This window comes from Leptonychotes weddellii, chromosome 9 (assembly GCF_054177405.1).
Source record: "Leptonychotes weddellii isolate Sample4059 chromosome 9, ASM5417740v2, whole genome shotgun sequence".
Classification (NCBI taxonomy): domain Eukaryota; kingdom Metazoa; phylum Chordata; class Mammalia; order Carnivora; family Phocidae; genus Leptonychotes; species Leptonychotes weddellii.
This window is the reverse complement of record NC_138377.1, coordinates 94,999,493-95,024,706: the sequence shown is the minus strand read 5'-3', so window position 1 is coordinate 95,024,706 and position 25,214 is coordinate 94,999,493. Positions and strand designations below refer to the sequence as shown.

Below are 25,214 nucleotides of genomic sequence, written 5' to 3'. Positions count from 1 at the left end.
CTGTAATTATTTCCTATAAGGTTTGGGCATGGGGAAAATCATAGTGTGCTCTCTGCATGGAGAGTTTCTTTTAAGGAGCTACAACCAGTAGCATGGCCCAGGGAGGGAGTGGCAGAGGGGGGAAGGGGGATGGTTTGGGGCACTGAGCATCATGAAAACCCAGCCAGGGCTGCAATTCTATAGAATGAGCCTGCCTTTCAGTTTCCTTGTCTGTCACAGGGGGGCTAACATCCATCCTTCTATCCACCTTCTCCTTCTTCCTTTAACAAACACTCATTAAGGGGCACCTGGGTGGCTCAGTCTGTTAAGCAGCTGACTCTTGATTTTGGCTCGGTCATGATCTCAGAGTCCTGGGATCGAGCCCTGTGTTGGGCTTCACACTCAGTGGGGAGTCTGCTTGAGGATTCTCTCTCCCTCTCCCTCTGCCCCTCCCCCCAATCTCTCTCTCTCCCTCAAATAAATAAATCTTAAAAAAACCCAAAACACTCATTAAAGTCCTGGCATGTGCAGACTCTGGGCTAGGCACTGGAAATACAACTGGAAGAGAAAGAGAAAGAGGAGGGGTGGGAGGGGCCGAGGATGACAAGTTGGGTGAGCATCAGGTGGGAATATTATTCAGTTGGGACAGGCCCCACCTGTGAATTCATGGCCTTCCCCAGTGGCCCATGACCTGCCCCCTCTCCCCCAGTCCCCAGCCTCCCTCCCCCAGACAGCAACCAAAGCCAACTCCCTCACCTCCGAAGATCCCTGCCTCCAGGGATGTCACCTTCTCCTGGATCTGAGGCATCCTTCACACCTCACACACCCCTTTTCCACTATCTGCATGGTCCCCCCCTCTCCCTCATGGTTGTTGAGCTTTCTACCGTGTTCTTATTCTGCTGGTTAATTTTCACAGGGGTTTGCCTTGGCTCAAAAGCTGAGCTGTACCACCTCACCCCATCAGGATGGCTATTATCAAAAAGCTAGAAAACAAGAGGTGGCGGAGAGATTGGAACCCTCACGCACTGTGGAAAACAGTATGGCAGTTCTTCAAAAAGTTAACCATAGGGGGCGCCTGGGGGGCTCAGTCAGTCAAGCATCCCACTCTTGATTGCGGCTCAGGTCATGATCTCAGGGTCGTGGGATCGAGCCCCTCAATCGGGGCTCAGCAGGGAGTCTGCTTGAGATTCTCTCTCTCCTCTCCCTCTGCCCCTTCCCCCCCGCTAAAGTAAGTAAATAAATAAAACCTTTAAATAAAAAAATTAAACATAGAATTACCATTTGATCCAACAAGTCCACCTCTGGTATATATACACAAAAGAAGCAAAAGAGGGGTCTCAAATGGATATGGGTACACCCATGTTCCTAGCAGTGCTCACGATAGCTATAAGGTGGAAACAACCCAAACATCCATCGGTGGATGATGGATGAATAGAATGCGGTCTCTACGTACAACGGAACATTATTCAGCCTGAAAAAGGAATGAAATTCTGACCCATGCTACAACACAATGGACCTCAAAGGCATCATGCTAAAGCCAAATCAGCTGGACACAAAAGGACAAATATAATTAAGATTCCACTTACATGAAGTACCCAGAATAATGTTGGTTATCAGGAGCTGGGAGACGGGGAGAACGGGGAGCTAGTGTTGAATGGGGACAGAGTTTCAGTTTGGGAAGATGAAAAAGTTCTGGAGATAGATGGTGGTGATGATTGCACAACGTGCCTATATGCCCCTGAACTGTACACTTGGGTGGTTAAAATGATCCATTTTGTGTGTATTTTACCACGATAAAAAAAAAAAATCACCTATGTTTCAATTTTAAAAAGAGAAAGAATGAAATCTAAGCTGTGAGCTCCTTGGGGCTGGGCCTGTATTTTTTTACTCCTTTGGTTTCTGTTCAGTGATACTAACAAAAGCAATGGCTGTACGGAGAGAAGAGGAAAGGAGGGAGGGAGCGCATTGCTGGGTCAGGGGTCCACTAGGACCAGAGATGGGAGCTGCAGTTCTCTGCCCCCATGGCAGGTGTCTCCTGCAGGCCCTTCTTCTGGAAGCAGGCACTGTAATCACAAACCCCAGGCCTCCACATATCCGACCAGGCTTTCCCTGCTCCATTCCTGCAACCTGGAAGGCCCTGTCACTTGCCACTCCCCCATGTTCCTGTGCTAAAATCACACTGGACAACCTTGTTCCCAAGTTGTGCCTATTCTCACTACCTCTCTGTGCCTTTGCTCAGGCCATCTTTTGTCTGGGAAGTCTAGCCTCATCCTTCAGGCTCAGTTCAGACCCACCGGCTTCCCCTGAGCTCCTCCAGAGCTCCTGCTCCCCACTCGGGGCCCCCAGAGTACCCTGCTGTCCCTTCCCCGAGTCAGCACCGAACACCCAGATCTGTAATTGTAATCGCGGGCATCTCCAGCTGGTGGGCCGGCTCGACAGTGGGGCACTCACCCCTGATCGGACCTTTCCCCTTCTTCCCACCTTGCTTGCAGAGCCCCCGTTTTGTTCAGCTGATCCCCTTCTGCCTGGTCCTGGGAGTGAGGGCAGCCTCGGCCCCAGGGAGATGGGGCCTTTTTAGTCTACACTCATCCCTGTACCCCATTCCCCTCACCAGTACTGTTGCTGGGGAGCGATCATGTGATCTAATTCTGGCCAAAGAAATGGGAAGGAAAATGGGGGCGGGGGTGAAGCCCCACTCCTCACTCAATACATCATTTCAGGCCAGTTTCTGGCTCTTCCAGCCCCCACCTTCTCATCTATGAAATGGGGGTGTGAAGAACAGGAAGAACAGTGTTCTCACTGGATCCTGGTGAAGGTGATGAGAGGCTAAGGTCCAGCACTGATGTCTGCCTGCCTCACACACAGTAAACACTGGGGGCTGTCCTGGCTGGTCAGCAGCTCATGCACTGCTGTTCTGACATATGGGCTTTGGACTGGCTCCCCCAACACCCAGTGCCACCCTGTGTCTCCCTGGTAGAGCCAGCCTCCGTGCCTTACCTCCCGGGGCTTAGGACACTGGCTTGGTGAACTGCCTCGTGCCCACCCTCAAGGCCCAGGACTCCTCCCTATGTCTCTGGGTCAGTCCACCCTGATGCCTTCCTGTTACCACGGCTCCACAGCATTTGCTGCATTTGCTGCAGGGGCCGTGTCCCATCTGCCTGGACTGCCCTTCCTTCTGCTTCTGCTTCCACACTCCACTCCCTTCCAGGCAGCTTGGACCATTCCCCCCATTCCGTCCTGAGACAGGTCAGGGATGCTCATTTCCACGGTGTGGTCCTTCAGCACTGTATGGGTATCCTAGGGCTGTTGCAACAAATAACCACATGCTTGGTGGCTTACAACAACAGAAATTTATTCTAGAGGCCAGAAGTCCGAAATCAAGGTGACAGCATGGCCACATCCCCTCCTCCTTGTCTCGTTCAGCTCTGTTCACCCCGGTCATTTCTCGGCATGTGACAGCATCCCTCCAGTCCCTCAGACTTGTTCTGGCCTTCTCCTCTCTGTGTCTCTGTGTGTCTTTTCTGTCTCCATGAGGACACTTTCATTCAATGTAGGGCCCGCCCTATGCAGTATGATCTCATCTCAAGCCTTACCTTCAGTACATCTACAAAGACCCTATTTCCAGTGAATTTGGGGGACATGCTCTTCAACCCACTGTAAGTGGCAAGATCCAGACCCAGGGAGGAAAGCGAAAGACAGCAGTGGCTGTCCCCACCTAGACATAGGGGTTTCTCCTTCTGGAGCCAGCTGTCACACGTGAGCCAACATTTCAGCCCCTGTAACCACTCAGGCCCCTGGTAGTCGGCGGTCACTGCTAGAATCTGCCGATAGGTTACATCATACCCCCGCTTCCATCTCACCTACAGACTGTTGGTATGTTCTGTCTGTCAAAGCACACACTGTAAATAAAGCCAATTCCATCTGGGGACTGGTGGTACAGTAAAGGGAAAAGGGAAAGAATTAAACAAATAAAGGCAAAATCTTCATCATCCACCAAACAATATGCAAAAACCAGGGCATTCCTCCGGACCATCGATAAATAATCCAGACCACAAAAATAATCTATTAGACAGCTTATGTAATGGTAGCATGTGAAAGACTGTGGAACTTTCTAAAATTAATTTTCTTCATTTTGGTTTATTAAAATTGCACTCATCTATCTCCCCTGTTAAATATTTTATTTTTTCATATTAATGGCTGCAATTTCAGCTTGTGCCTGTTTCTGTCATTAACACTGTACAAACTTAATATCATTAGTAGTTTTTCCCTTAATTATGTGACTAGAGAAGAAAAACATCAAAGTTTCCGTGAAATTGGAATAGTATATCTAAATTGCCTCATGTTTATTTTAACATTAACAGTAAATGAAGCTAATGGGCTTTTATATTATTAAAAGCACTCATTTGTGTCCTGCCTGTTCTAATATATAACAAAGCTTTAAAAGATGTTAAATAATTAGTTATTTAATAGGGATGGGTGGAATAGATCAAACGGAAGGAAAAGTTGAGGGTAACCAATGCGCACGGGTTGAGGGGTCTGTCCCTTTTCGGGCTTTCAAACGGGATTCCCTCTCCCCAGGATCCCTACCCCACTGTAAAGTGAGAGCTCTAATTTATAACTACCCTGGAGAGTTAAAGCAACAAAATCTATCGCCGCAGCCCTGCAGAGGACACACATGTGGGGGGTGGGCAATAATGTTTGTAATTATTTCTGGGCAATCTCCATTCATAATTCAATACCTGCACAGGGCCCGTGTGAGGCTGGGGCTCAGAGGTCCTCTCTGGGAGGGAGACCTGCCTTCTCCCCTTACAGCCTCCTCACCTCCTAGCAGGATCTCCTCGGCTTCAGGGGCTGCTGATGCATGTAGGCATTCAGCTGCGTTAGGAGCCCAGCAAAACCCAGGGAAGGACTCCGACCTGTGGTTCTGAAAGAGGTGCCAGACTGTCATCACTCTCCTGCTCAAACACCTGCAATGGCTCCCATGGCCTGCTCTGTCAAGGCCAACCTCCTTCTTGGCACTCGAGGCCCTACCTCTCTGCACTAGCTTCCATCCTTCCCAACATCTGTATTCTGTTCCAGCAGCTGGCTTCCTCAGCGGGCCCAGCACAGGCCAAGTTGTCCTGTCTCCTCACCTCTGCTCATGGGGTTGCCCATACCCAACGCCACAGTCACCCTTCCTTTTGTTTCTTCAAAGTCAAGTCATTCCTTACAGTTCAAATTCTAGATCCTCCATCAGGCCTCTCCTGGTCCCTTTGGCTCCTGATTTCCTAGAGCTGGGGTTCTCAAACCTGAGTGTGCTCAGAATCCTGGAGAGGGCTTGTTAGCACACAGGTCACTGGGCACCACCTTCTCCCAGGTCCCAGTTGGTTCCATAGGTCTCAATTTCTAACAAGCTCCCAGGGGATGTTGACTGATGATGCTGCTGGTCTGGGGACCACGCTGTGAAAACCACTGGAGCATATGCAGTCCCTCCAGACCAATTAGGCACTGTTCTTGTACTCGCTCGAAAGGTTCTCTGATAGTGGCATGTGGCCACTGTCTCCTCAAATGGACAGCAAGTTCCTTGAGGGCAGGGGCACTGGGATACTTGTCTATATCCTTCAAAACACCACCAGCTCAAGGATGGGCTCGTGGTGTATGGGACAATGACTCCCAATGAACCGATTGATTAGTTGGAGTTTCATTCAATCCTTAGAGAAATCTCCATCGTACAGGTGAGGAAGCTGAGGCTTTTAGAAATGAAGTAAGTTGCTGATGGTCACACAGATCTTAGGTGACAAATTTGAACCCAAGTGCACCTCCAGAGCTCTGGCCAATCCTTCTTAGTTGAGTGATTTCACACATGAGGATTTGGAGGACAAGGTACCCTTGTTGGGAGACCAGATGCTCCTGTCACTGCTGCGTAAGGAGCTTGGGCTTCTAAAACAATTATATCTAGTTGGGGTGGGAGGAATTGAGATAATTTCTCCTCCATGGATTTAGTGATCCTTTAGTGTGGGGAAGATACACATGGTAAATAAGCTGCCTTCCAGCCAATGGCTCCACTGTCCCCTTAATTTTAGGTGCAGTCTCAGAATCCTTAATTGATTGGCACTTCTAATGCAAGATGATATGTATTTGCCCTTTACAATGTTCTCTGCTACACAGTTGAGAAAACAGAGATTCCAGAGAAGACATGCAGCGTGGCCAACAGCAAATTAGTGATGTGCATTAGTTATCTCTTGTGCGTAACAAATTAGCCCCAAATTCAGCAGCTTAAAATAACATTTATTGACTCATAGTTTCTATGTGACATGAATTTGGGGTCAGCTTATCTGGGCAGTTCTGGCTCAGGGTCTCTTGTGAGGTTGCAGTCAGGATGTTGGCAGGAGCTGCCTGTCATCTAAGTCTTGACTAGAGCTGGAGGATCTGCTTCCAAGGAAGCTGTTTCACTGAGCTGTTGGCTAAAGGTCTAAGTTCATCATAGGCTGATCGAGTGTCCTCACAACATGGTGTCCCCCAGAGCGAGCAATCCAAAAGAAAAAACAATGAGGGATTTATAGGGCCTTTTATGGCCTGGTCTCTGAAATCACACGTCATCACTTCCACTTTATTCTATTTGTAAGAAACAAGCCACTAAGTACAGTCCACATTCAATTGGAGAAGAGAATTAGTTTCCATCTCCTGGAGGGAGGAATATCAAAGAATTTATGGACACCACATACTGGAAAAGGGTCTAGAACTCAGTGTCCAATTTTTTTCAGTTGTGAAACAAATTGTGCAAACATACTTAATTCTACATATACAGTGTAAAGCATAATTATAAAATGAGCCCCTGAGCAGTCACCACCCAGATTACTAGACCTAGAACTTCATCAGCATCCCAGAACTCCTGTGTGCTCCTTGTGATTTCAACTGCTTTCCTCCCAATATGTAACCACTATTCTGACTTCTGTGATTTTTATTTTCTTGCCTTTCTTTATAATTTTATTACCAATTGTGAGTCACCAAACAATGTAGTTGCTTTTCCTGTTTTTTAAACAGCATGTCAACTGAATCCTACTGTAATGATTCTTTTGTGTCTTCTTTTGCTCATCATTAGGTGTGAGTTTCACCCATGTTTTTGCATGTAACTATTTTATTCACTTTTTGTTGTACAGAAGACTTCTTACCTTTAATAGTTCTTTTTGCCTTAGAGACCATCCTGTTTGACGTAAATATAGCTATACCTGCTTTCTTTTGATATTTGCATGATATGTTTTCTTCCACCCATTTGGATGGATCCTTGCACTTTAGATATTTTCCTAGTAGTTTTAAATGCAGTCTGGAAATCTTCAGTTTTTTAACTGGAACATTTGTTCTGCTCACATTTGATGTAATTTCTGACATTCTTGGATTTATTTCTGCTACATTACTTTGTGCTTTCTATTTGCTCCATTCTACTGTGTTTCTTTTACTCTCCTTTCTTGTATTTTTTTGTATTAATGTTTTTTTACCATTCGGAATTGTTCCTTCAGTTAGTTCCAAAAGGTATATTCTCTGTTTTTATTCTTTTAATAGTTAACCTGGAAATTACAACAACCTGTATTCAAAAATGATCAATAGCTAACATTAATCAGTACATCCTCCTGGACTATATAAAGATGTTAGAATACTTTAAATCCATTTGACCCCTGACTTCTATGTTGGTGTTTTCATATGTTAAATTCTATCTTTTTAAAAATCCCAAATAACACTATTATTATAGCTTAAAGCTGTTAATTTTATTTAGTCTACCTATATAGCTACAGGCTTCTATGCTCTTCATCTGTTCATACATTTTATTCTTCATTCCAGGATAACTATCTTTCTCCCTTTAGTACAACCTTGCCATTCATTGCCTTTGATGAGGTTCTGCTAATGGCAAATTTTTTTCTTCTTATTTTTTATCTGAAAAGGCTTAATTTTATTTTATTCTTGAAAGACATTTTTACTGACCACAGAATTCTAAGTTGATGGTTGTTTTTTATCGACAATGTGCTAAAATAGTCTACTATCTCCTGGTTCCCACGGTTGCTATTGAAAGTCAGATGCTAATCTACATTTTTCTTTTTAATAGATTGTAACCTGTTTTCCTCCTTGGGGAAAGTGTAAAGCATAATTATAAAATTTTTAAAGCTCTGGCAGCTTTAAAAATCTTTTCCTTGTCCTTGGTGTTCTTCAGTTTCATTCTGAGGAATCTACATGTGCATTCTATTTATTTAAACTTCATTTATTTAACCTTTCATTAAGTGTCTCAAAACGATGGATCAATATCTTTCTTTAGGTCTGGAAATTCTTAGCCATTATTTCGTAAATTATTGCCTCTGCCCCATTCTCTTAAGCTTCTCCTTCTGGAAATCTGATTTGATGCAGATTAGATCTTACCATTTTATCTCCCAGATTTCTTAACTTCTCTTTCATAGTCCCCATCTCCTTTTCCTCTTTGCTGCATTCATCCACTTCTCTGATTCTCTCTTCAGCTGTGTCTAATCTGCTATTATACAGATTCACTGAGTGTTCACTTCAATTAAGTTTTTCTTTTCTAAATGTAATATTTCCTTCTTTTTATAATCTGTTAAATCTCCCTCTTTTTTAAACATTTTCCTGTTCCCTGCAGATATTATCATCCTTGTTTTTTTACTCCTTTTAAATAGTAAGCACCATTGTTTTATATTCTGTATCTGATAAACCCAGTATCTGAAATCTTGCAGATCTGTTTCTGCTGTTTCTTTGGGTTCTCATTTCCAGTGCCTTGCTTCCTTGTGTACTTGGTTATTTTTTGTCTGAGTTGTTCATTTTCCTTGGAAAATTATTTTTGGTCATTCTTTGAAAACTCGGATGAAAAGATCTGTGTTTACTTCTGCCAGGTACCTTAAAGGCATTACCAGTCCAAGACTACTTTACATTCAGTTCATGGCTACAGTTATTCTGACTTTTCAGGTGCTGTGGATTTGGGCTACAAATCCACTTTTCACGAATAGCTCTTTCCTCCCCACCCCGCCTTCCTCAGAACCAAGGCAACTTTTCTCGTAGTCCCTGGGGGTGGGAGGGATCAGGCAGCTTTTCTTCTGGTTCATACACTGAGGGTTTCCCTTTGGAGTTCCATCTTTATGAGGGAGGACATCCTATTAGACTCTCCATCTTTGCTGAGCCCTGGGTTTTATATTCTCTCCCCCAAATCCTTGGCAATGTCAAAACTGAAGCTCAAGTTTGCTGGTTGGGCAAATGCCCACAAGACACAAGGCAGCATTCTCAGAGCCCCTGCTTTCAATTAGCTTTTGGCCCTGTAGCTTCTTACTATCTTGTCAGCTCTTTAATGTCTTTAAGAAGGTATTTTTTTCACTTTATTCAGCATATCTAGTTGTTTCTACCCTGAGAGTTGATCTAAAGGACCCAAACTACCATATTCCTGGAAATAGAGTCTGCTCTTTGCTTTCTCCACACCCCTGGATTAGCATGTTTTCTCAATTGGAGAAACCAAAACAGGAAGTAGGATGGTCCAATCCAGTGGGTGGTGGGGATGATGAGTGGTGGCTGTTGGGCAAAAAGTCCTGCTGAGGATGGTAGAGGTTCCTAGCTCACTAAATGTGAGCCCTGCCCATGCACCTGAGTAACTGGTCTGTGTTCTCCAGGGAGGACGGTCCTGATTCTCCTAACCTCACACTATTTTGTCAAGGTCCTGGGAGACTTTTAAGCAGGAGGATGACATAGTCAGATATTACTCCAAGAAAAGTGGCTGTGGTTGCTGTGTGGAGTTGGAGACAGTGTAAATTTAGATGGAGTAGTCTAGAGGCTGTTGCAGTGGTTAGGATGAGAGACGATGGCAGCTTGGATGGAGCTCAGGGAAGGGGAAGAAGTGGAAGATTGATTGATATCAGGGGGTGCCATCAATGAGCATCATGCTATTGGCATGGTTGCTCCAATTTCTTGGACTTGATACAGTGAAGACTGTAGCTTTTAAGAGATGCAGCTCTTCTATTTTTTAAAAGATGTATTTATTTATGCATATTTATTTTAGAGAGAGAGAGCATGAGTGGGAGGGGCAGAGGGAGATGGAGAGAGAATCTCAAGCAGACTGCATGTTGAGTGTAGAGCCATGCTGAGATGTGGGGCTTGTTCTCACAACCCTGAGATCACAACCTGAGCTGAAACCAAGAGCCAGTTGCTCAACCAACTGCACCACCCAGGAGCCCCAAGAGATGCAGCTCTTCTTAAGTCTCAATTGACATGAATGGCCAGGAGGCAACTTGATTCCAATGAACCCATCCTGTGACCACACTGAGTTAACTGAGGATGCAACACCCCTTCTTTAAACAGGCATGCCAGATTGACAACCACAAAAACCGTGGGGAGACTGAGGCATCCAACCATCTCCAGGTGTGCACAGGGCCCTTCTTCATTTTGATTCCCTTGCACCCACTCGTCTTACTTCCTGGCATAAATGCCCATTCCCAGGTAAAGAGGATTACAAAGAGGGAGCAAGAGGAGGGAAAAATAAATAGAGAGATAATAAAGGCAGGATAAGAGAATTATAAAAAGTCAAAATTAGAATGAGAATAAGATGATAAAAATTTTTTTAAAAACAAATACTAAAAGGAACTCAAGAGTTGAAAATAGTGAGTTTATGGATAATAAAATCAACTGAATTTTTAAAAATAAGATATTAGAACCTGGGAAATAATATTTATTCAGCCATAAAAAGAATGAAATCCTGCCATTTGCACCAACACAGATGGAACTGGAGAGTATTATGCTAAGCAAGATAAGTCAGAGAAAGACAACTACCATATGATTTCACTCCTATGTGGAACTTAAGAAACCAAACAAACAAAGAAAAAAGAAACAAAAAAACCAGACTCAAATACAGAGAACAAACTGGTTGCCAGAGGGTAGGTGGGTGGGGGAAGGGCGACATAGGTGAAGGGGATTAAGAGTACACTTAACCATGATGAGCACTGAGTAAGGTATAGAATTGCTGAATCACTATATTGTACACCTGAAACATGTTAATGTTAATGATACTTTAATTTAAAAAAAAAAGATAAAATTAGGAAACAAAAAGGAAAAATCCAATGAATGTAAGGCCTAACAGCTCCTGGGGAGAATGAGTGGGCCTGGTCCATAAGGTTCCTACTCTTTCTGCCTCTCAACACCCTCAGCTGCAGCAAAAAGAGGGAGCATGTGATGGAGAGGTTGTTGTGAGAAGGTGGGGAAGCCCCAGTCTGAGAGGCAAGAGAGCTGGGTCCTGGCTGGGTCTGACTTCATCCCTGCAGGGCCCATGTCAGCCCCTTCTAGCCAGACCTCAGTCTCCTCAACTATCCAGAGCGTACAGAGAACCAACTTGATATGTGTGGGGTTCCTTCTGCTCTGATGTTCTGGGATGGGGAAGGGGCACCAGCAGGAAGCAGGAGACAAGATCTTTGTTTTGTGGCTTCTTAGGGGAAGCACTGAATCTGGAGTATGAAGTCCTGGGTTTGATTCTCTAAGGCTCCAGAACATAGCAGAAAGTGGAAAATGAGAGGTATTCAGCAGGCAGCAGGGCCGGGGGTGGGGCGGGGCAGAGGAGGTGGGGGAGTGCTTCTCCCTCCCAAGTGCCCAGACCATGGCCATCCATGTAAGTTATCCCACCGTGGGGAAGTCCATCCATATGCTGTGGCATGAGCAGCGTCTCAGAGCAGGGCTTCTTCAGCTTCTCACTATCTGTCTCCCTGGGCACTCAGCTCCTTGAAGGCAGGCCCTTGTCTTATGCAGGTCTGTATCCCACCCCCTGCACAGACCTTGCTAAGACACTGCTCAGTGTCTGTAAGAGGGATAAAGATAATAAAAACGATAATTCTACCTCTTACCAATGCTTACCAGGTGCCCTCGCTAATGAATGGGTCCATTTAATCCTCATGACAGCCCTATAAGTAGTAGTACCCATTTTACAGATGGGTAACCTAAGACCAAGAACACTGAACCCTGAAACACCTTGCCCAAGGTCACCCAGCTAGGGAGGAAACAACCTGGGGTTTAGATCTCACAGACCAAATGGTATAGGTATGATTTGGAGAGGTTATCTTGAGCCCCACAGAAGGAGGCAGCCATAGTGTGGCCAGAGCATGGATGCGGCAACCTTACTACATTGTTGGGGGTGGGGAGCCAGTTCTCCAAAGTGCTGGCTCATCCCTCTGAGGTCTCCTGTTCATTGGTGCAGAAGCAAATGGAATCTTCTATAACAGAAGAAAATAGCCACTTCAGTATAAGACCCAAGGAAGAAACAGCCAAGGGACTAGTGTCCCTGGCAAAAGGAGATAGAAATTTCCCTGTGGGGAAGGAGCTTTGAGCCTGGAGGACTGCATAGCCTCCTAAGGGGCCTTACCCCCCTTCCAGTGCATTATTCTCACCATCTTCCTCCCCAGTGTCTTCTGAGACACGGTATCCCCAGAGCTCCCACCCCTTCTCTGGCTCCAGGCACTCAGGATGCGTCCAAGCTTGCTTCTGCGCCCCCTCTCTCCCTCCAGCCTCTTGCTGGGCATCCCACCAGACCCAAGCGCTGTCTGGATCCTTAGGACTCCCTCATTAGTATGGTTAGGATCCCACATCTCAACCTCAAGTCCTGGACCAGCGGAGTTGACAGGAAGAACTAGTTCCCTCTGTGTTTAAGGCAAACCTCTGGTGGAGGCTGCTGGTTCTGCCTGTAATTGTCTCCTCATTAACCCATGAGGACACTGCAGCCTCCCTACAAGGATGTGGACCTGACCCCACCTCCGCACAGGCTCCAACAGACGAACCAAATTCCAATGCTCCCCTGCACTTTCCTCTCTGCCTCCTCTGAATGTCACAACTTCCTCCTTCTGGGCTCCCCAGGTGATGAGCTGCAGGGTGTCCCTGCTGTAGTTCCTCTCAGGACTCCCCTCACATCCTCTCCCTGCCTTTGGGAGACACAAGGAGGGAGGACAGGTACCCAAGAGAAGCCAGAGAGAGCTCTGGAACGGAGCCTGGTGAGCTAGGGAGGCCAAGTATAGGAACTGGCGCCCTGACCACACCACTGATTCATTCATTCAACAGTCCCTGGGGGGCTGCGACATGCCGGGCACTGGGCAGACACAGGGAAAGAACCAGGCAGATGTGGGACTTCCCCTAAAGGAGCATATGGTGTAGTGACAGTTGGTACGCTGAGCAATCACAAGCCCCATGGTCAGAGCTGGGGCCAAGCCACTCCTCCTTCCTTAGTCTCTGTTCCTCGTTTCTAAAATGGGCACACCACTACCCACCTCCCGGGCAGGTGCACTGGTCAAAGGAGACAAAATACAGAAACTCTCCCATAGGGTGGCAGGTGCAGGTGGCATTTTCCAAACAAAAGGTTGAGTCTCAAGAACAGGGTGCAAGGAATTTAGTGAGTCGCGAACAATTTCTTTTACAAAAGAAATGAAATAAAAACATTATATGCATCATATGTAATAAGGGTATTATATCTGTGAAACTTCCACCTTCGTTGTAAGGGTTTGTGTATATATACGCTGGGTCGTGTGGGAAAATGTATTATTTTTCAAAGAAGGTTGAAGGCCACTGACCTAGCGGTTCTGAGAGGGACTTTGGGATGGCAGGGCTCTAGTTCAAATCCCAGCTCTACCACTTATGACACCGTGATGGAGACACCTGCCTTCTCGTCCGACCCTCACGGGAGATGGCACATGTGAACCAACTGCTCAGAACAGCACCCAGGACATCACAGCATCTCAGAATATCAGTACCTGGTCTTTGTGTTAGTATTGTCTCTACATCACAAGGCCTCAAGTAAGGGCTAATTGTCTCTGATTTAAAACAAGTAAAAAAAAAGAGCTAGTATTTTTGTTGCTGGGTTTTTCTCTGTCAATAACCTATATTTTTAGGCATCAGTGCACCAGGCACCAACCTCATGTCCTCACAGCAGCTCTGTGAGGTGAGTTCGGTCATTATTTCCATTTTACAGCTGAGGGAACAGAGGAGTGGGAGGTTCCGATTTTTTTTTAAGATTTTATTTATTTGAGGGGGACAGATAGTGATAGAGATAGTGAGAGAGAGCACAAGTGGGGAGGAGAGGGAGAAGCAGGCTCCTGCGGAGCTCAGTCCCAGGACCCTGGGACCATGACCGGAGCTGAAGGCAGATCCTTAACCAACTGAGCCACCCAGGTGCCCCAGGAGGTTCAGATTTAGTGTGCCTCTGGCAAGGGGGCCAACCAAACAGACTCGGTGCCCAGCACCAGAGGCACAGCCAGCCCTGGTTGCCTGCCTCCTCCCACCCCAAGGCACCCCCAGTGGCTCCAATTTTGAGGCTCCTGGGCCGGCCCTCCCTGCTGGACCTAGCTCTCCGCTGCCCGCTCTGCAGGTGCCCTGGGCCTGACCACTCTGCGCATTTCCTCTTGCTAGAACACTCCCGCTGTTTCTTATTTAAAACCCCTGCCCCTCAGGGTTCCCAGACAGAGGCCACCCTGAGTAGGGGCAGCAGCTGGGGAGCCAGTCACAGGCGAGCGGGGGGGTGCCAGGGCCAGGCCTGGGGCTGAGGCTGGGGCCTGCTGGCCTGGCTTCAGCCTCCAGTGGCCAGGAGAACAGGGCCCAGCTCTGCCTTGGTCTCTGGAACCGAGAAAGCCCCGGAAAGGGAGGTCTTCCCCACCCCCCACTGGAGCCCCCAACTCAGGAGCTGACCCCTCCTCACCCAGAAGTCCTGAGCCGGCGCAGAGGCCAGGGGGTGGGCGCAAGGTGCCCGTGTTGCCCAAGCGGGGCACGCAGGCAGCATCCCAGAGCCGTGTCAGCCACCGGCTCCCACCACATCGATCATCCAGTCCTTAAGACATATTAAAATGGATTTAAAAAGACATTTTGCATTTTCTCTCCTTAACACCCACATTATTGCCACACATCGGCTTTTGTTTTAATTAAAATCGGTTTTGAAATCCTCCATGAAACTTCAGTGGGATTGTTAAAGGCGGCAATTTCCTTATCGGCAGTGCGTCCCCACAACATACTGTAATAGTTATTTTGCAACAAAGCACAAGTCTTATTAATTTAGCTCAATCAAATCAGCACCACGTTAATTTATGGGGCTGTAAAAATCTGGCAGTGCTGCTCTAGATCAAGGAACTTAGGGCAGCAAGACACCAAGTGGGATGTTTATTTTGTACAATGGTCCCTAACTGCATTTCTGTGATTTAAAAGCTTTCCGAGGCGTGCGATGATAATATTACATGCATATAGAATTGTGTGTTTGCTATGCCTCATTACTCCCCACAGAGACCCAAAATCATTTGGTATTCAACTCCTACCTAAAATATTTCCTTTTACATACAAATATTTTTTCTGCTTTAAATGGCTTCTCTATGTTAAAATTTTTTTTCCAGGGCTGTGGAGCAAGATCATTCCCTACGTGGGATTCTATTTTGGTCCAGGATTGATCTTTAGTGGTGGTGACTAAGTAGGTATTCGGCTCCCCCACCCCCCCCCCCCGCCTTTACTCTGGCCAGTCCCTCCAAGGTGGTTTTGGTGGGGTTAATTTTGCCTTTTCTGCCCTTTTTTCTCCCCCTCCCTTCCAGATTCCCGCTTCCGGGTTTACTTTTACTAATGTCTTCTTTGGTGACTAGGAATGCTTCTCTCTCACTCGTGTCTTAACAAGGCTTCACGATAATAGTGATAATGATTTACCAGGAGACGCAGCTTAGCAGCCAGCAGAGAATTTGAAAGGCAGGGTGGGGTGGGGAACTGCAGCAGATGTGAGGTGGACATCAGGAGATGGAGGCTCAGAGAGAGCAAGTGACCTGCCCGAGGTCACACAGCAAGTTAGGAAGTGCACCAGACATTGGGACTCAACCTGGATGCTCTGAGCCCTAATTTTCCATCAGTTGAATGAGGACCGTATGATTAGAGGGATGTCACTCGCGTGATAGGCCTAGCACAGGGCTTGGCACAGAGTGGGTGCTCTAGGTATCAACAGGCTGCCGTTCCTCCTCCCTGCCTGCCTCCCGTTAATGCTAGGCCGGGCCCAGTTTGTCAAGCACCTGACTCTGAATTGCAAAGATGGACTCTCTGCAGGTGCAAACAAGAACAACTGACATCTCAAACACTTGCATCTGCCAAGCTGTTCTCAGTGAACAAGATGCTTCCATCAACTCCAGGAGGGCACATGCTTGCTCTGGGGATACAGACTGGCCACCGAAATATGATGTAAGCATTAACTAAAGGGTTCAAGACAACCTGTCTCAAGACAGGCAGGCATGAACCCCCATTTAGTGGTTGAGAAGACCGAGAATAGCAGAGTTTTGAGGGCTGCCCTAGGGTTAGTCAATGGTGGGAGGGCGAAGGTCACTGCCCTTTCTAGCACACTGGTTGTGTCTGGCACCCTGGTTAGTCTTCAGGGGCCCAGGAAGATGGTGGCTAATGTTTGGGGACAGCATTTGAGAAGCCTCAGAAGGCACCCCTTGCTCCCTTCCTGGCTGTAGCTAAGCCTTCAAAAGAACTATCCTCTGGGTTAAGCCTTGCCTTTTCCCCACACATGTGTATTTGCTTTAATTATATAACCCACACTGTCCAGTTACGTTCCTTCTGTGTCCCGTTAGTGAGAATGAGTTCCTAGTTAGTCTAGAAACAGGAGAGCTCTCATTGCCTGGCAGGGAGCTTTGCCTTGGAGGTGGAGATTCTGATGTGTGACTCCCAGATGCCATCACATCTTTAGTGACAACAATGTGGGACTTACTACCTCCGAGGCCATTAACATCCACACCATTGTTGGGCAAAGCCCTCGTTGGAAATTCACCCTTCTTGTGTGGAACCCAAACCAGCATCTTCAGTAAAGCATTATGACGTCATTAGGAATGGCCCAGCGTCCTCTCTGACCTGCCAGTGCTGGGAGGTTCCAGAGCCACCCGGAGATGGAGGTGTCTCAGTGATGCTGGGTAGCAACTCAGCACCACATAAGTTAGTGGAGGCGAGAGAGCAGTCTCTGGGGCTACGAGGGTAGAGGAGCAGAGGTGAAGTTACCAGAGATGAGAGGGCAGAAGGGGTGTCCAGGCCTAGGCCAGATGTGGAGTGCTGCTGTGCATGGCCTTGAGGCCTCTGGTGAGGAAGAGGGCCAGAAAAGTCAGAGCCAAGAAGCTGGGGTCTAGGCAAATGCAAACCCTTTGGCTAAGTTCCAGAAAAAGACCACTGCAATGGGAAGGTGAGATGTGAGCTAAGAGTCTGCTGGATCAAGTTTCAGAAGAGGCTTCACCACTGGGCAGGGATCACCATTGACCTCATTCAACAAGTACTTTGGGAGACGTGCTGTGTGCCCAGCACCGGGGTGGGCTCTGAAGACAAGAGGAAGCAGAAAGCGTTCCCGATGCCGGCCCTGTTCTCCCAAGGATGCTGTCGGCCACAAGCACGCAGGCTCTGGGCTGGCCCGCCATCTCAGAGAGAGAATGTCCTCATTTCCTGCTGTGTTTGCTTTCTCCTTACTTTGGGAGCTGGGCCCAGGAGGAAATGAAAATGTTTGCAGAGAAGGCTGATCTTTGGACCTCCTAGCTCAGCCCCTGCAAACAAATGCTAAGCCTGTGCAAGGCCAGGCCCCATGGTTGAACCAGTCTGAGAGGTATCAGTTGCCACAGAAAAGAGGCAGCAAGCAACTTGGTTGCTTGCAAAATGGCTTCTCTCAGACAAGGCCACAGCTAGATCACAGAGTGTCTTTGTGTGAATTTGAAGAAGGCGACCTCTAAGGGCAGACACCGCCCCAGAGGACCTCAGACTGTCACGTGGATTTACAGCTCCTGGGGCTGGGCACACTTGTGCAGTGAACAACTTGTACAACTGTAGTTGGTGGCTTTGCCCCAGACCCCAACTGCATGGTCAAAGCCACCAGGCCCTTTTCAGTCATTAATTACGAGAGGATGCAGGCCTAGGCTCCCCCTACACCTACAGATCACCCCAGATCTAAACTAAAACTCTCCCCAAAAGATGAAGGAGGCTGTGCTGTAACAAACCCCCGTCTTTCCCACACAACAACCAGCTGGCTCAGGCACCAGCTCCACACCCACGACCTCCTCCATCACTGCATCCTTCCTTTTGAGGAGGGACAGGTAGACGGGGCAGGGGGAGGGGGAGAGAGCCCCAAAACTGCTTCCTCTCCCCCAAGCCAGCGCCAGGCCCCTCCCCTCTCCTCGTGGTCCTTTAAGAAGGCTTTCTAAAGAAGAGGAACCTTCCATGGTAGCAGATGGCGGATAAGTAGGAATGGTAAATAGTTTTAATTACTGCATAATGTAAGTGAGACAATAAAGGGGAGACAGTGGAAGTAAGCTGCTGCCGCCGAGGCCCTGAAACTGTTGTGGGGCCCAATTTGTCTGGCATGTGCTGTTCTCAGTCTTGGGAGGGCTTTAAAGAGAACGCCGAAAATATTAATTGCCCGCCTCACTGGCCCATCCATCTTCACAACCGAGTAACACGCTTTTTTAATTTCAGGGGAATCGTTTTCAAATGGGAATCATGCAAATGAGTATTTTAGCTATTCATTTGTTTTACTGCGAGCGCTTTGTGAGCAAATGGCCTACAGCTTGCAATGAATTAACAGACACGGGCACTGGAGACCGATTTTTAATACAAAGTCTTGACTCGGAGACGACCCCGACCAGCAGCACAGAAAATGTTGGCATAGCAACTTTGGGCATTTTCATGCAAATTGGCTTCTATATAGATGATACGAATGCAATGTTTTCCTTCAACTAATCATCATAAAATTAGTTTCACTATATTTAAATGCCTCCACTTAATGCATTATATCCATATGCATGAAATTGCCTCTGCTAATGCAGTACATAAAATGCCAAAGATACAATGAATAGCCAAATTGCAAGCAGTTATGTTATCTCCCATAAAAACGGCTCCCCTCCCCCCTTCTTTTTTTGTGAGTGTGGGTGTTATTGAATGTGTGGGCGCCAAAGGCATCTATCACAAATTGCTATTAACACACAGACACACAGATACACGCACACACACACACACACACACACACCCCCCAAAGTCCTCTTCAGTTAAGTAACATTAAGGTTGTAACCCAATCGAACAAAAGCCAGAGGAGCCGGGGCTGGGCCGGTCGTGCTCACCTGGGCTGGCTGCCCTCCCTCACACCGTCTGCAACCAGAGGAGATGGTGGAGCGCAGAGCATGGCCCTGCCTTGGGGTTAGCTTCAGAGGGGGTGGTTTCATGTCATGCCCCTGTCACCCACTGAATAGGGAGGCCCAAGAGAGAGAGACACCTCTGAGCTAATCAGGAACCAAGAGGTCAACCGGAAATCAAAGATGGAGCCACTGTGGGTGAGAAAAGGCCCCTTGGAAGACTGGCCCTGGCAGCCTGGAGAGATGAGAACTCTGGCAGAACACAGTCAAAGTCAATAACTGAGGAAGGACCGGGGAGGAAGGAAGAAAGAGATGCCCACCGAATCTGGGTTTCAGCTGTTATCCAACCGAAGCCCTATGTTCTGGGTGCTCGGCTTGGAATTGCACGTCCTCCATGTCATGTCATCCTTACTACAGGGAAAAGTCAACATGATCGTCGTCGTTGGTCTTATGGACTCTGAAATGAGTCCGAAAGAAATTTGGGAACACGTCCAAAGTCACATGAGCAGTAGGTAGAAGAAGGAGGATTTAAACCCAGGTCTCTCTCCGGCCAAAGCCCCACCTTCCTCTGTGCCAGGTTGCCCCCTGCAGGTGGCATCAAGTAATGACGGGAATGGGTTCCATCACCCTTTTTGCTCCAAGAGGAGCTGTCCTCTCTCCATGCAAGCTAGGGGCTGTGGGGGTGGACGGAGACAGTGGTGTGGGGGACTTGCCTTCCACATTGATACTTGATTCTCCTTGAGTATCTGATGAGTCCTCACTATAGATCCCAAATCCCCCCCAGGGTTAGAAGATTCGTTTTTCCGTGGACAGAGAGCTGTGCTCCCCAACTTACTATCAGGGCCTCTACCTCCTCCTATCCTGCCAAGGGAGTCAGCATCCTTCTCGGCCCCAGCCTTGGTGGGTTTGAAATCTGACTTCAGTATGTGGATGCTATTCGCATTCAGGGTGGGGGTTATGACAGAGAGAAGCATGAGGTGAAACCCAAAAAATACAAGCCCTTCTTTTCCACCGGGAGATGACATTCCATCTCGGGGAGCTTCCCATTCTCGTTCCCTGGGGCATTTCATGTTTAGCTGGAGCCGGGGTGGCATTTCCTCATAAGAATGCATGAGATCGCTGTGGAGATGTAAAAAATTAAAAATAGAATGACCATATGATCTGGCACTTCCACTTCTGGGTGTATACCTAAAAGAAGTGAAAGCAGGGACATGCACAGATGTTCCCACAGCCACGTTCATGGCAGCATTACTCACTATAGACACAGAGTGGAAGCAGCCCAAACGTCCACGAAGGGATGAATGGATAAACAAAATGTGGTTATATACGCACAACGGAATATCATGCAGTCTTACAAAGAGAGGAGAGTCTGACAGGCTACAACAGAGGTAAACCTTGAAGACATGGTGCTCAGTGAAATAAATCAGTCACCAAAAAGACAAACCCTGTATGGATGCCACTTATAGGAGGTACCTAAAATAGTCCAATTCACAGAGACAGAAATGACAATGGAAGGGGCTGGAAGAAGGGAGGACCGGGTGTTAGTATTTAACAGTGATGTAGTTTTGAGTTTGGGAAGATGAGAAGAGTTCTGTGGATGGATGGTGGTAGAGTTGCACACCAGCGTGAATGTACTTAGTGCTACTGAGCTGCACACTTCAAAATGGTTAAGGTAGTTAACTTTATGTTATGTGTATTTTACCACAATTAATAATTTTTTTTTAAAAGAATGCATGAAGGGGGCACCTGGGTGGCTCAGTTGGTTAAGCGACTGCCTTCGGCTCAGGTCATGATCCTGGAGTCCCGGGATCAAGTCCCACATCGGGCTCCCTGCTTCTCCCTCTGACCCTCCCCCTCTCATGCTCTCTGTCTCCCATTCTCTCTCTCAGATAAATAAATAAAACCTTTAAAAAAAAAAAAAAAAAGAATGCATGAAGTAGGAAGACATCTCTCCCAAGACCTCAAGCATGCCACAGCCTTCAGGGGCCAAACTCTGCAGGCAGCTTGAGGAAGAGGTGAGAAGAGCTCCTCCTGATTGCTCAGGATGGCCCACCTCTCGTGAAGCACGTCTGTGTTCAATACAGGCCTGTTGAATTAAATTAAGTGGTAAAGTGAGGGAGACACCGAAGAGTGACAGGATTAGCGGGGACAAAGCCATAGCTCAGGAATCCCTCCAGTCTCGTTAAGTTGGTCCATTTCCATTTCCTTCTTGACCTTCTCCCTTGTGTCTTCTATCTTGCGTGGACAGCCCCTGCCAGTCATCCCACACACACAAATACTCCTATTACATTCCCTTCCATTGGTCTATTTTGTTCTTGTGTCCCCTCCACAAGTGTTTTTCTCACCACCTGGAATTGTTTATGGCCACCGTGACTTTACAAACACCAAATCGAATTGGCAGGCTTTTTTGCAAATTGAATGATTTATGCAGTGCATTGTTATCCTTACCAATGCTTATCCTAAACACCGGTCCTGTGGTTCCACAAGTAACCACCAGGTGGCATGAGTGGGAAAACCCAACCTGTATCGCTAACCAAAAATACCACCTCCGGTGGCTACAGCGAGATTTGCAGGCGCGGTGCCTAGGTGACGATTAACCAACCAGGACTCGAAGCGGGGCACACCTGTATTAAAAAGCCAGCCCTTTCAGTGACTGCAAGTATAAGGGCTCCGAGGATGCCCCACAGCTCCAGCTGCTTCTCAGGTTCCCTCTCACACCTTAACTCCCAGAAGAACCAGGACTGTGTTATGTCTTCGGTATCACCTGCCTCGAGTGTAGGACTGTGCGCTTCCTCCTTTGTAGTACTGGATGGGCCATTCTCACCCATGGCCTAGACCCCAAGGTCAGATGAAATGTTCCATCTCATTCTGTTTCTACTAGGTTTTCCAGATTCAGGTTTTAAATTCTTTTCTCCTGGAAAACCTCTCGTGGCTTTTATTCCTCGCACGCCTTCCCCAAGGCGACTTCCTGTGCTAGTTTCTGCCATACCTGCCCCTCCCCCTGCTGCCCGTGGGGAGAGCTGGATCTCCTGCTGCCGTGGAAGCCCGTCATCCTTGACCTGCAAAGTTGTTACATCCCCTCGGAGAACTTTCTTTGGCAACTAATAGGAGTCTCCTAGTTGATAAGCAGTTAGGACCCAAAGAAATGATGACTACTAGGAATTAGTGGGAATTCACCAAGAAAAGGCATATATATGCTCAGCTCACCTGGTCTCCCTCTGATGGGATGCTTTTAGACATAATGCATTTTGATTCCTGCAAAGTATTTTGTAAGTCTCCGTCGTTGGCCTTGTGAACAAAATGGAGAGATGGGGCAAGATGAGAGCTTGGATATGCAGATTCACAGCTGGTTAATCCACCCCACACAAACGATATGGGGCGATCAATCGGAAGGAGGTCACTGGTGAAATGTCATAAGGCCTATCCTTATCTCTCTTCTAGTCTACATTTTACTGCCTTGAATGAAGACTCTCAAAGTAGACTTTCCTCATTTCCAGGCATTGCAGAAACACTTGAGTGGCAAAATGGAGACTGGAAAAGTACTTAATAGGCTACAAAAAAAAAAAAAAAAAAAATAGATTGGATGCAATAAGGTGAAGTTTAACAGACAAAAAAAATAAATGTAGGGGCACCTGGGTGGCTCAGTTGGTTAAGCGTCCGACTCTTGATTTCAGTTCAGGTTGTGATCTCACGGTCCTGGGATCGAGCCTCGTGGCAGGCTCTGCGCTCAGCATGGAGTCGGCTTGAGGATTCTCTCTCTCTCTCTCCCTCCGCCCCTCCCCTTGCTCGTGCTCTCTCTCCCTCTCTCTCTCAAATAAATAAATCTCTTTTAAAAATGTAGTTTCCCATTTGAGTTCAAACAATCAATTGGCTGAGCATAGGATGGGGGATACTTGATAGCAGTTTCCTGTTTAAAATCCGTGGGGTTTTAGTAATCCATAAACTGACTCCTAAAGATGGGGTACAGCTGCTAAGAGAACTAGTGCAAGCTGAGCTGGTATTAACGCAAGGGTACAGTATGGTGGTGGTGCTAGAGCTGAGGGCTGGGATGAGGGACCAAGTTGGCCGGGATGATGTGTCGTTTGATGTAATGCTCGAGCCACAGAAGGAAACAGAGACGGATCTAGTCCTTGCCTGACAACTCCTTGAGGAAAAGGACCACATCCTGTTGTGTGCATTCCCAATATCTACTATAGCACCTGACAGAAGAGAAGGTACTGGTCACATACGTCAAAAAAATGAATATGTGAATGATTGGAGGGTTCAAGAGGCTTTCTTTGAAGATTGGAAAGGTTTTGACAGGAAAGAGGGAACCAGGGCCCGACTGTGCTAGGGGCCCAGGGTCTCTCTAGTACCCTGAATCCCCTTTCCTGTGAGCCCACCCACAAACCTATACATGACAGTCCATTCCTAGGATTCCAATTATAAGTGATTTGCATATCCTATAGTGGAAGGAGAGATCTACTCCTGGGTCCGAATTCTTTCCCTCCCACTTGTGTGAGCCTGGGCAAATTAACTTCTCTGCACCTCTTTCTCTAACTGCCAAACAGAAGCAAAATACTGCCTCCTTTATAGAGTTGTTGTGAGAATTAAAATAAACGGCATATATAAGGAACCTGGTACATAATAAGGACTCGAAAAAAGTTGTGTAGAACGAATTAATTTTCCCTGAACATGTCTCCTGCACCCACTGGTTTCCCCCTAATAACAAATATCCCTCTGCCCACTAAATTCTGTTCTCCAGGTGCAGAGCCTCCTCCTCTTGAGACCTCCTGACATCACCCAACGGCGATTTTCCTTCTCTCTTCTGGTTCTGCACCCTGTTCCCCAATTTCCCCGGGGAACCACCTGCAGGGACAGGCATCTGCAGGGACAGGCGCCTGCAGGCACAGCCATCTGGGTCTGCTCAACATCACAGTGCTGGAAGCTGGACCGGGCAGTGGGGAGTCAGGAAGAGCAGCCTCACTGGGGACTCTGGAGACCCGAATGCTAGCCCTGACTGCTAGAGAACTGGGCATTTCCAGGTCTCAAGGAAGGTTCTCCAGAATGTCCCTCACACACGGTGATTCTCTGTAATACTCTGGCTCCATGGCATTCTCAGTAACTACAAGATAAAGACGGCTCCTGGCAGAAGGGGATACCGATGTGGCAGCCATTTTTACCTCCTGAAGAAGACTCAGGGGCTTGGAGACAATGACATGCTGCCCCCTCCCATCATATTTGTCTATTTCCTTAACTGGTGAGGATATCTGGTTCTTTAACTCCTTCAGGATGCATTGATGGCCATGTCAGAAAAATGCCCTCTGAGGCTCCTTGAACCTCTTGCTTGTTTTCTCAGAAGTAGACGTGCCCTAGTGCCCTAGCTGGGGGCCTCTAACTCCTGGGGGATCTGGGGGGGAAGCTCCCTTCCCTCTCTGGTCTGGGCCTTATTTTCTCCATCTATAAAATGGAAGGATGTGGGTAAAGGAGCTCAGAGGTCCTACCAGCAACAATGGCACAATTATTTATTTTAGTGTGGCCATACCCCCAATAATTGAGACTGAAATATCAAAACAAGATCTAGGGTTAGTAAACAAAGCTTATTAAATGGAACCTCCAGCAATTATTCTTCCAATCTCAATCAAGAGACCCAAATAATCTGGCTTCTCAATTTGCAATTTCCTTGAATTCCTGCTGTTGATTAGTTCGGGTAGCCAGTTAATGGAGTCTGGCACACCAAACCCATTCATTTTGTTTTCTTAGAGGCAGGCTCCCATCTTGGAAATCTGAACCAGGAGGTAATGGCTTTTGATGTATTGTCAACAGGAAAGTTGGGAGTTCTCACACGGTGTCCTCACCACCTGGGATCCCACAAGGACAATGACATTAAGAATGAGGATGAAGAAGGATGGGGCAGGGGTGCCCAGCCCTCATGGGACTCGAGTAGAGTGGATGTCTGGTGAGACAAGGCAGGTAGCGACAGAGCCCATAGGCAAGCCGGCTGAGATCTGGGGTGTCCAGTGGTGTCCATCCCAGGAGAGCAGAGGGGTCAATAAGAGGCCTTCACAATTGGGTACTGAGGGCCGGCACCAGAGAGGAAGTGGAAATCCTAATTCCAGGGACCACATTAACTTGCCACCGCAGAAAGCTGGCAGATGT

General features: G+C 47.4%; 1 long non-coding RNA gene across 3 annotated transcripts in view; it reads right to left on the bottom strand.

Moving 5' to 3' along the window:
- The window catches only part of LOC145723547 (uncharacterized), a 127,877-nt gene that overhangs the window by 50,746 nt on the left and 51,917 nt on the right, over positions 1-25,214 (bottom strand). Inside the window, exon 4 of one of the 3 annotated variants that reach the window (XR_014148695.1) lies at positions 22,284-22,364. The exons of the other annotated variants lie outside the window; for them this stretch is intronic. This is a non-coding gene — a long non-coding RNA (uncharacterized LOC145723547). The remainder of the gene's footprint in view (positions 1-22,283; positions 22,365-25,214) is intronic. 3 annotated transcript variants of the gene reach the window in all.